Below are 10678 nucleotides of genomic sequence, written 5' to 3'. Positions count from 1 at the left end.
ATAAAATTGTGTGTGGGGAGGGGAGAGAGAAAGGAATATATGTAATTATTGTATGAGAGTTGTGACATTTTGCATACTACGTCACTTTTTGCAAAACTCTCAATTAATGACGGGATACCACATGGCACAAAATGACTAAGGATTAGGACTTTAATACATGGATAAATCATAATAAACGAGAACTTTTAAGAGTGATGTCAATTGATTTATCCATGCAAATTATATGGGTTAATACCATTAAAAATTAATACAGTTTCTCATTTTACAAGAATTAACCCATTATTTAATATAATAAAGTCCTCAACCTCGTAGTTGTAATAAAAAGTCGAATATTGACTTGATTCCCTTAAATCAAATCAAAATTTGATTCACTAAATGTGTAAAATATTGATGGATGATTGCTTTTACCATATGAATTTGCATAAAGTGATCAAACATTGATGTGGTAATATTCCACGCCATCGACGCCAATAAAAAAAATATATGTGGCTTTATATGTGCCTAATATATGTGGCTTTATATGTGCCTAGTAGATATCATTTACACTATCAACTATTTTTAAACAAATTAATCATAAACAATACTCTTAAATACTCCATGTATCTGTTTTTTTTTTATTTGTAATTCAAATAAATAAACATTTAAAAAATAAAACACGCTTTCATTAAAAGTTAAACATCACATTCATTTAAAAAAAAGAATAATAATAATACATTAAAAAGTTACATAAAAAATTCAAGACCTAAAAGTACCTGAAGTATATGATAAAATTAACAAAATTATGATTTTTACATACCCATTTTAATACCTAGAGTATATGATAAAATAAATAAAATTATGAATATTAACATAACAATCACTAGTTTGTCTATTGATAAAGGCAGTGACGGATTCAGGAAATTTTCTTACAGGGGTCGGAAATTTTATTTATATGTACATAATTAACCATCGCTATATAAACTTTTTTTTGGTCCGGTTCGACCATCGGGTCGGGTCGAATTGCGTCGGTCATATATATAGAAAAAAATGATATTCAAACAAAGAATTATATAACAAAAAAATATGAGAAACTTTACTATAAATGCATAATTATTGAACAATATATTTAGCTTTGTTATATACGAGCCTTCATTTTCTGAAATCTAACCAAAACATCATCTAGTTTGACATTTATAAGCATGTTGTTTTTTAATGAAATAAATAAAATTATCATTTAAACTCTCATCGCCCATATGATTACGCAAATTGGACTTCACGTACTCCATCGCCGAAAAGCAAATTTCAACGCATACGGTTGCAATGAGTAATAATGATATGAGAGGTAACTTCAATTAACGAATAAACAATACACCAATGCAAATGAAGTAACTGAGCAAAATAATGTATAGCTGAAACATTTTTTTAGATTAAAACACTTAATCCATTAAATTTACCTGACATATTACTTCCGCCATCGTACTCTTTTTTTTTAATTAGCTTAAATGTAGATTAAGTTGGGAGTTTGAGACTTGTGCTTAAAAATTGAGCATAGATTAATTGAACATTTGAGTTTAAACTTGTATTTTTAATTATTTCCTACTAAACTCAAATTTAGTTGGTATGTTATTTATATACATTTATAAAATTAAAGTTGTAAATATGTCAAAAAAAATTTATTGGGGTCGGTCTCAAATTTCATATGGTTGTTCTCGAAATCCCAATAGGGGCATTGTGTCGTCCTCAAAATCACACAGGGGTCATTGTCAAAATTATACAGAGGTCGGTCGGAATTTTAACACGTATATACTAGTAAAAAAAATTTTCACAGGAGACGGAGGACCCCCCACCTCAAAGTTTGGCTACGCCACTGGATAAAGGTGTATGGTTTTCAATTAAAATATTATGACTTGTGGATTCTAGTCTTAGTTGAGACAAATTGAAAATATTAGTTATTTTTTTTTAAACTACCAACAATGGGTTATGTGACCAGGGACGTAGCTTAGTTGGGGTCAGGGGTGGCTCCGGCCCCCTTCGTTTTTCGCTTGATAGTTTAAATTTATCCTTTTTTCGGTCGATATTTGTTATACATAGTGTAAATTTATCTGTTTCCGATCGAAATTTTGAGCCCGGCCCCTCGGTACTTTGTTCGGTAGTGTAAATTTATCCTTGTTTCCCCGAAAATTATTATACATGGTGTAAATTTACTCGTTTTCAACCGAAAATTTGAGTCCGTCCTCCTCCGTTTTTTTTGCTCGGCAGTGTAAAGTTATCTTTTTTTAGCCGAAAATTTTTATACATGTTGTAAATTCACCCGTTTCCGACTGAAATTTTGAGCACAGCCCCCTCGACGTGTATGTCCAAGCTTCGCCACTATACGTGACTTTCGTTCAAAATGAAAAGGTATGACAGTTTTGTATGGTATCAACCCAAATTGTATTTGTCAATTCTTTTACATGAACTTCTATATAGATGACCATTTCGTCCGAAAAATGTTGAAGTAAAGACAGACAAAATTTGACTTTAGGTACATATCACATTAGAAACTCCACACGATATCAAATTAAGTTTAAATCATACCATATATGAATATTATGATATTTTCACATCAATATCTCCTTATAAAATGCATGGGCACAACAATAGTTTTCTTTTAGATGCAAACCAAGTTGCATATAAAGATATCGGTTACCATATAGTTGCATCCATCACACCACTAAAGACCGTGTCTTATCATAATCAGTTTAACAAAAATCCTTGTGCGCTAATTATACTCTCCATATAATATAATACGTATATCAAGTGGATGTTACATCTTCACGTTTCTCACGTATTATGGACTTAAGTGCAAAAACTTCTCACATAGTGAAATTATACAAAATTAATTAATTGCATCTTTTCATTTTGCTTGATTACTTCTCACATTGGAAATACTTCAAAAAGTTTAATTAACTTGCATCTTTACATTTTGCATGATCATTTTTAGCTTTCGCTTTTAAACATAGACTTTTGTGAACCTCATCATTATCCGCCACTTCAAATGATACATGATATGCAACGTAATATTGGTGTCACACACACACATTTGAGAAGTTTATTTAATTGGAATCGGCTATCATGTTTACTAATATAAGGTTATCCATATCTAACCAAAGCATGAACATTAATTTTCTTTAACTGATAATTCACATCTAAATGACTAAGTGCATCTTACTCGTTTAATGTGGATTTAAACTCTCGACCTTAGAAAAAGAGAGCACCAATTACACTATCAGATACCGTTGGACCATATACATTTTTGGTAAAGCGTTAGCATTACTGATCTAGTCACTCTCTTTGGATCAATATCAAGAAAGTCTTTACAAAACTAGATTTGAAAAATCCTTTGAACTTTAAGTTCATGTTCTTTATTTTTATTTTATTTTTTTGAACGGCCAACTAAGTAACGTCGGGTACCCCGTACGCGGCCCCCATTGGCTAAAGGTAGCCCGAGCCGGCCACTAGTCCGGACGGACGGAGCCCCTAGCGGTCCACCTGTTGAGGGATTCACCGGATAAAACCCGACCCCACGCCCGCCAAACGGCACGACAGCGAGGAGCCGGTAAAACCGGGTGAGATCAGGATTCGAACCCTGGCAAGCCAGGGCCATCCCTCATATCTCCCATATAAGTTGGTGGTAGTGAGGTTTGATCCTCCTACCTCTCACTTGTAAAGTGAGTGCTCTACCATTGAGCCACAACCAACTTGTTCATGTTCTTTATTATGAAGAACAATGCAAAATTCTTCCACTGTATTTTAATTCCAACAACTTATTATCTACCCTAATTTTTAGATGTTTGATACATTAAATATGTTGATAATAGCTTTGATATTAGTTATATGAGTATTTATACCTAAGACGGCATATTCCCAACCTTTTTTTTAGGCTTTCACTAGTTGTCTACTTTAGTAGTAGAATATGAAGTATCAAGTGCATTTAAAGAGGATAATTCACATATATAACACCTTAAATCATAATAATTGAATTTAAAACAAACTTTAAAGAGCATAAATTATTCTACGTTAACTGAACACCCTAAGTAAACTAATCACAAATTTGGTCTTTTTCACATATGATGATTTGTTACCATTGTTTAACTAGATCTTTAAAAAATCTTTATATTTATAATCTAAATACAAGACTTAATTATGTCTAGTCAAGTCATTATGCAAAAAATAAATTATATGCACATACAACTTGAGATTATATCATATTTTATACTCAATTCAATTCCCTAAAATATGGTATAAATATATGGATTAAATAATAATTTTAAAAAAATTAAAAAGTTAATGGGAGCGAACAATGTCATGTATAAAGATGAACATTGTATTTTTCCTATCATCTACTTACACAATTACAATCACTTCTTATATCACACTCATAAGTATAGCATAAAAAGATATGAATGCTCTGACATTTTAACATTCAAAAGAAAGATTACTTTATAAGAATATTCTTAAAATCTTTTAAAAACTTTTGAGATACTTTACATATAAATATTATATATGGTTAATGGTTAATATAAACCAAATAATAATATGATTACCGAAACCATTTGTAAACAAAATATGAATATCCATACCACAATTATCCAAATATTAAACAAAAAGTATCTTTAAAAGTTTTCAAAAAGATTTAAGAATGGCCTTTTAACGTAATTTTTCTTTTAAATACTAAAAAGTAAGAACTAAATTCCCAATCACTTCCAAAATAATATAAAAATAACATTTTCAACTTAGGGTAAATCCGTAAATACGTAAAGTGATGCCTAGCACTTCACATATTCTCCGCACTTTTTCTTAACATTCAACGAATAAACTACATTTATCCGAGATAACCCGATAATAAAAAACTACTACATGTGCCTATAATCACAAAAAACGCTCAATGGTCCAAACTCACTATCTTCTGCTATGAAGAAACACACTGACTGAAGACTCTCTATTATAAAAGCCGATTGAGAACATATTCAAACTTGAGACCTTGTTATAGGGATGAACGGTACCGATTTTCTCAAATTCTTGCTACCGGTACTGAAATGTTCGGTTCAATGCTAGTAACGAAGGCAAAATTCAGAAAATAACAATACTAAAGACAAAATTTAAGACACACACGTACTAAAAATTCAAAACTTGGTACTGATTCGATACCAACAGCACCAGTTCGTTTCAATACCGATACCAAATTAATTTCAGTACATGTTTTGCTCATCCATACCTTGCTGACTCCGGCTTAAATCTTCGTTTCCCCTCCCATAGTCCCATATAAAGCTCATTGTCAAATATTAAAAACACAAAAAAAAAAACAAAAAGTAATAATAATAACACTAAAAATGTATATATATTTAAAGCTTATTCTTTTATGATTTCACCCAACATTTGCCCACAAACCATTTTCCATCATCACACCCATCCATATTTATTAATCCCCACTCACTTCTTCCTCAACCTCCCACCTCCTCACTCAAATTTATTTATTTATTTATTTTTAACCCTTAATTTATTTCCCCATTAAAGACAATGCTCTTCTTCCCTATGCCCTTTATTGCCCTTCAACTCCCACTCAAAATATCCTTCAAGTTTCTTGCTTTCTCTGTTCTACACACTCCAATCAACCCAAAAACAATGAATTAGTAACCCCTCTTCATTTCCTTGAATACCCTTTATTTATTTTAAAATTTTCTTGAAAAAAATGAATTTTTCTTGAAAAAATTAAAATTTTCTTGAAAAAATTAAAATTTTCTTGAAATTCCGGTGGCCGGAGGTGGTGGCGTCGGCGGTGGCGGTGGGTGGTGGTGGTGTTATAAAAAGTGTTTCTTGAAGTGATTTGAACATGGGTTTTGCTTTGGTTGGTTCATTACTGGTTATACTCTTAACTCTGTTCTTCAGGTCAAACTTTGGTCAACAGCAAGACCAGCCTATACCAAACACAGATGAATTCTTTGTTTCTGAGTTTTTTAAGCAAATGGGTATTTCAAATTCACCTTCTTTTATTAATATTCACAATGTTTCTGGTCATGTGTGTTCATGGAAACTGGTTTCTTGTGATGCTAATCAACAACATGTTATTGGTCTGTTTGGTTCAAGTTTAGGGCTTTCTGGTTCTATACCTGATAACACTATTGGCAAGCTTACAAACCTGAAATATTTAGATCTAAGTAATAACCAAATTACCAATTTGCCCTCTGATTTTTGGAGTTCGGGTTCACTCAAAAGTTTGAATCTTTCAAATAATATTATCTCAATGACTCTTCCTAGTAATATTGGCAACTTTGGTTCACTTGAAAGTATAGATCTTTCTGGTAACAGTTTTGTTGGTGACCTTCCTGATTCCGTTAGCTCGTTGGCCAGTTTACAAGTTCTTAATCTGAGCCGAAACAGGTTTGGTTCCACTGTTCCATTGGGGATCATAAGCTGCCATTTGTTGACTTTTGTTGACTTTTCTTGTAACAAGTTTAGTGGTGTTCTTCCTGATGGTTTCGGGTCATCGTTTCCAAAACTTGAAAGGTTGAATCTTGCTGGAAATGAGATCACTGGAACGGGTTCCGATTTTTTAAAGTTGGATTCTTTAACTTACCTTAATGTTTCCAAGAATCGTTTCGTTGGTTCGGTTGTTGAGATCTTTCGGGATCCGTTGGAAGTTGTGGATTTGAGTGGTAATCACTTTGAAGGTCATGTTTCCAAGCTAAATTTCAATTCTCGGTTATCTTATGTCGATTTATCCGATAATGAGATTAGTGGAAACTTTTTCGCTAATGCGAGTCAAACCCGTGATCTCAAAGTCAAACACCTTAATCTTGCCAAGAACAGGTTTTTTGAGCAAAAAGTGATCAACATTGGTTCACTTCATAGTTTAGAGTACTTAAACTTGTCTGACACCAATTTAGTCGGTCCGGTCAGTAACGACATCTCGTCGTTAACTCGTTTGAAAACACTCGATCTCTCGAGAAATCACCTCACCGGTAAAATCCCAGTTTTAAGCTTCAACACTCTCAAGAATCTTGATCTTTCGTTTAATAATTTAACCGGTGAGATTCCTATTTCGGTCTTGAAAAAGCTTCCATCGATGGAAAGGTTCAATTTTTCGTACAATAATCTAACCCTTTGTGACTCCGAGTTTTCACCAGAAACCCTTTGGTCTGCATTTATCGGGGTCGTCAAATAGCTGCCCGATTGCTGCAGACCCGAATCTTTTGAAGAAAAAAACGCGTACTCGTAAAGGACTCGAGCTTGCTTTAGCGTTAACCGTTTCGATAATATTTTTAGTCGGGGTGCTGTTGTTTTGCGCGTTTGGATGTCGAAAGAAAACGCAAACGTGGGGTTGTGAAACAAGATTCTTACAAAGAAGAGCAGGTAATGTCGGGCCCGTTTTCGTTCCAAACGGATTCGACAACTTGGGTGGCTGATGTAAAGGTTGCGACTTTAGTACCCGTTATAATCTTTGAGAAACCGTTGCTAAATTTCACCTTCTCGGATCTTCTTTCGGCCACCTCAAATTTTGATAGAGGGACCCTTTTAGCCGAAGGGCGATTCGGGCCTGTTTATAGAGGTTTCTTGCCCGGTGGCATCCATGTGGCGGTCAAGGTGTTGGTCCACCGGTCCACCATGTCGGATGAAGAAGCCACAAGAGAGTTAGAGTATCTTGGAAGGATAAAACACCGAATCTTGTCCCGTTAACGGGGTATTGCTTAGCGGGCGAGCAACGGATTGCTATCTATGATTATATGGAAAATGGGAATTTGCATAATTTACTTCATGATCTTCCGCTTGGCGTTCAAACCGTGGAAGATTGGAGTTCTGATACATGGGAAGTGGATGCAAACAACAATGAGGGGATTCAAAACGTGGGGCCCGAAGGGTTGTTGACGACTTGGCAGTTTCGGTGTAAAGTTGCATTAGGTACGGCTCGTGCATTGGCGTTTCTGCACCATGGTTGTTCACCGCCGATTATTCATAGAGACGTTAAAGCGAGTAGCGTTTATCTGGATTACAATCTTGAACCAAGATTGTCGGATTTTGGGCTTTCGAAGATCTTTGGTAACGATCTTGAAGACGAGATCACTCGTGGGTCCCGCGGATACATCCCACCCGAGTTTCTAAACCAAGACGAAAGCTCTTCACCGTACGTGATCACTCCAAAATCGGATGTTTATGGGTTTGGAGTGGTACTTTTTGAGCTTATAACAGGCAAAAAACCGGTTGAAGACGAGTACAACGAGTACCCGGATGATAATATGTCAAAAGATGCAAACTTGGTGAGTTGGGTGAGAGGTATAGTGAAAAAGAATCGTGGGTCCCAGATTATTGACCCAAAGATTCGTGGGACCGGAGCCGAGAGTCAGATGGTTGAGGCGTTGAAGATCGGTTACTTGTGTACCGCTGATCTTCCGGCTAAGCGACCGAGTATGCAACAAGTAGTTGGACTTTTAAAAGATCTTGAACAGTTATGAGTTGAAGCAATGAGATGTGGTTCTTGTGGTCTTTTTAATCTTTTTGTTTTGAGGTTGTTAAGTTATGTTTTGTTAGTCCTTTGTTATTGTGTACAGTTTGTTTTAAAGATGATTAAAGATCAATACTTTATTGATCCAAATTATTTGCCTTTGGGTTTTTTGGTGGCATATGACATAATCTTTGTTAGCCAAATATATAATTGTTTCATATATGAGGTCATGTTATGCTTTATTGAAGGATAATTGTATATGAACTAGAATTGTACCCGTCGTGATGCGGCGGTACATTAACGTATATTCGGTTGGTAGATGTTCGCTATAATCGCGGTGGTATATTAACGTGAATTCGGTTGTTAGAAGTTCGTTATGATACCAACACTAAACCGAAAACATTAATTTGTCAACGTAGAAAACATTAGTGACATTAGTATAACTTATAATATAAATAAGGAAAATTGGATTTTAATAATTACAACTTAATGCAGTTGGACAATAATAATCCCAACTTTAAAAATAGCTATCACTGGTCCCAACTTTCACACTATTTATTTTCATTGAACCTTCATTAAAAAAAACTTAACGGCGTTAAGTTTTTTTCAAATTTCAGACTGATATTTTAGCGCTTTTGATCGGAATGAGGATACGAGTCGATTGATGTAAAACATACCTCCAAATAGTGGTCCAAACAACTAAATGGTGCTTCAATTCCGGTGTTTAAACTATTAATCAACAAAATTCAAGCTGTTTAAAGCGTCGTTTCAAGTTACGTTTTACATCAGTCGACTCGTATCCTCATTCTGATCAAAAGCCCTAAAACATCAGTTTGAAATTTGCAAAAAACTTAACGCCGTTAAGTTTTTTTTAACGAAGGTTCAATGAAAACATATAGTGTGAAAGTTGGGACCAGTGACAGCTATTTTCAAAGTTGGGATTATTATTGGCCAACTGCATTAAGTTGGGATTATTAAATTCCAATTTTCCTATAAACAATTAACATATTAAAAGAAAAACAAACACAATACATAGGTCGGTACCCCCGGGTGTTACGGCAGCGGAGAGTAGACGCGAATTGGGTCGGTTTCTGTTACGTTCGTTATGAAACAGAAAAAACAATGGTCCGTACAACCCGGGCATTACGGCGGAGAGTGGATCTTAATTGGGTTGGTTTTGGTTATGTTCGTTACGATAAATGAACTGAAATTAAAAAAAAAACTAAAAAAAATTGGATGAGTTGTCAGAAGTTGGTGTCGCCACATGGACCAATTACGGTCTTGCGGCACCAAACTTCTCAAATATTATATATAATAATTTGTAATAAATATAGGTGAGACAAGTTCTGCTATCTAAAGTATTGATGTAAATAGAGGTGGAAAAAAAACTGAATCCGGAACCGGATTGTTTTATATACGGGTTTTTACTACCCGAATCTACCCGTAGGGTACGGATATGGTATGCATTTTAGTATCAAAACCAATACCCGGAACTGACCTGATTTGTACATGGTAGTACCTGAAAACCGAAACCGATTCCATACCCGGAACCTATGGAACCGGGTTTTTCCAATACCCGAAACCAGGGTTTAAAAATACCCGAAATTACATGAAAATACCCGAAAAATACTCCGAAAACATGCAGGCCCTTGAAAAACCCAATCTACACCTGAAAATAGGGTAGTCAAATACCCGATTTTAGAATATACGATTCTATACCCGACTCGAACCAGATGCAAGGTACGGTTTTTAGAGACAATACGCGGGCCCGAACACAAACCCGACCCGGGCATTGCCAACTCCCATGTAAACATTTTGTGGCTACACTTTTGGATTTAGACTTTGTGTTTAGGCTTCGGTTTCATGAGTCTAATGCAAGTTATGGACCACTTTTGGAAGTCCATGTTTTGTAGTTCATGATCATATGGTGGCTTTGTGGTTCATGCTCATATTATAGTGGCCACCCAAAGGTTTGGTAACCATCATTTTGCTATGTTCACATGTAATCTTTAAAAACAAAATGATATGGACCAAAAGTTGTTTCTCCAAAAATATGTCTTGTTCAGTTTTTGTTACCATATATATGAAAGTTAAATGATAATGTTTTTTTTGTTTATGGTAGCAGAATGACCAACAAAAGGGTAGCTCGACCTATTTAGATAATTTTTAGAGCAAATCGTTAGTAACGGATACTTGGAATGGCAATTCAAACCGGCCGGT

The 10678-nt window shown here is 34.8% G+C and overlaps 1 pseudogene; it reads left to right on the top strand.

Moving 5' to 3' along the window:
- Nucleotides 1-5353: 5353 nt before the first annotated feature.
- Nucleotides 5354-8632, top strand: LOC143570513 (putative LRR receptor-like serine/threonine-protein kinase At2g24230 pseudogene; annotated as a pseudogene).
- Nucleotides 8633-10678: the final 2046 nt, after the last annotated feature.

The sequence above is a fragment of the Bidens hawaiensis genome, unplaced genomic scaffold (genome assembly GCF_021521415.1).
Source record: "Bidens hawaiensis isolate Kalapana, Puna unplaced genomic scaffold, B.hawaiensis_p1.1 tig00025003_1, whole genome shotgun sequence".
In the NCBI taxonomy this organism is placed as follows: domain Eukaryota; kingdom Viridiplantae; phylum Streptophyta; class Magnoliopsida; order Asterales; family Asteraceae; genus Bidens; species Bidens hawaiensis.
The sequence above is the reverse complement of the archived record's forward strand: the minus strand, read 5'-3'. Positions and strand labels throughout refer to the sequence as shown.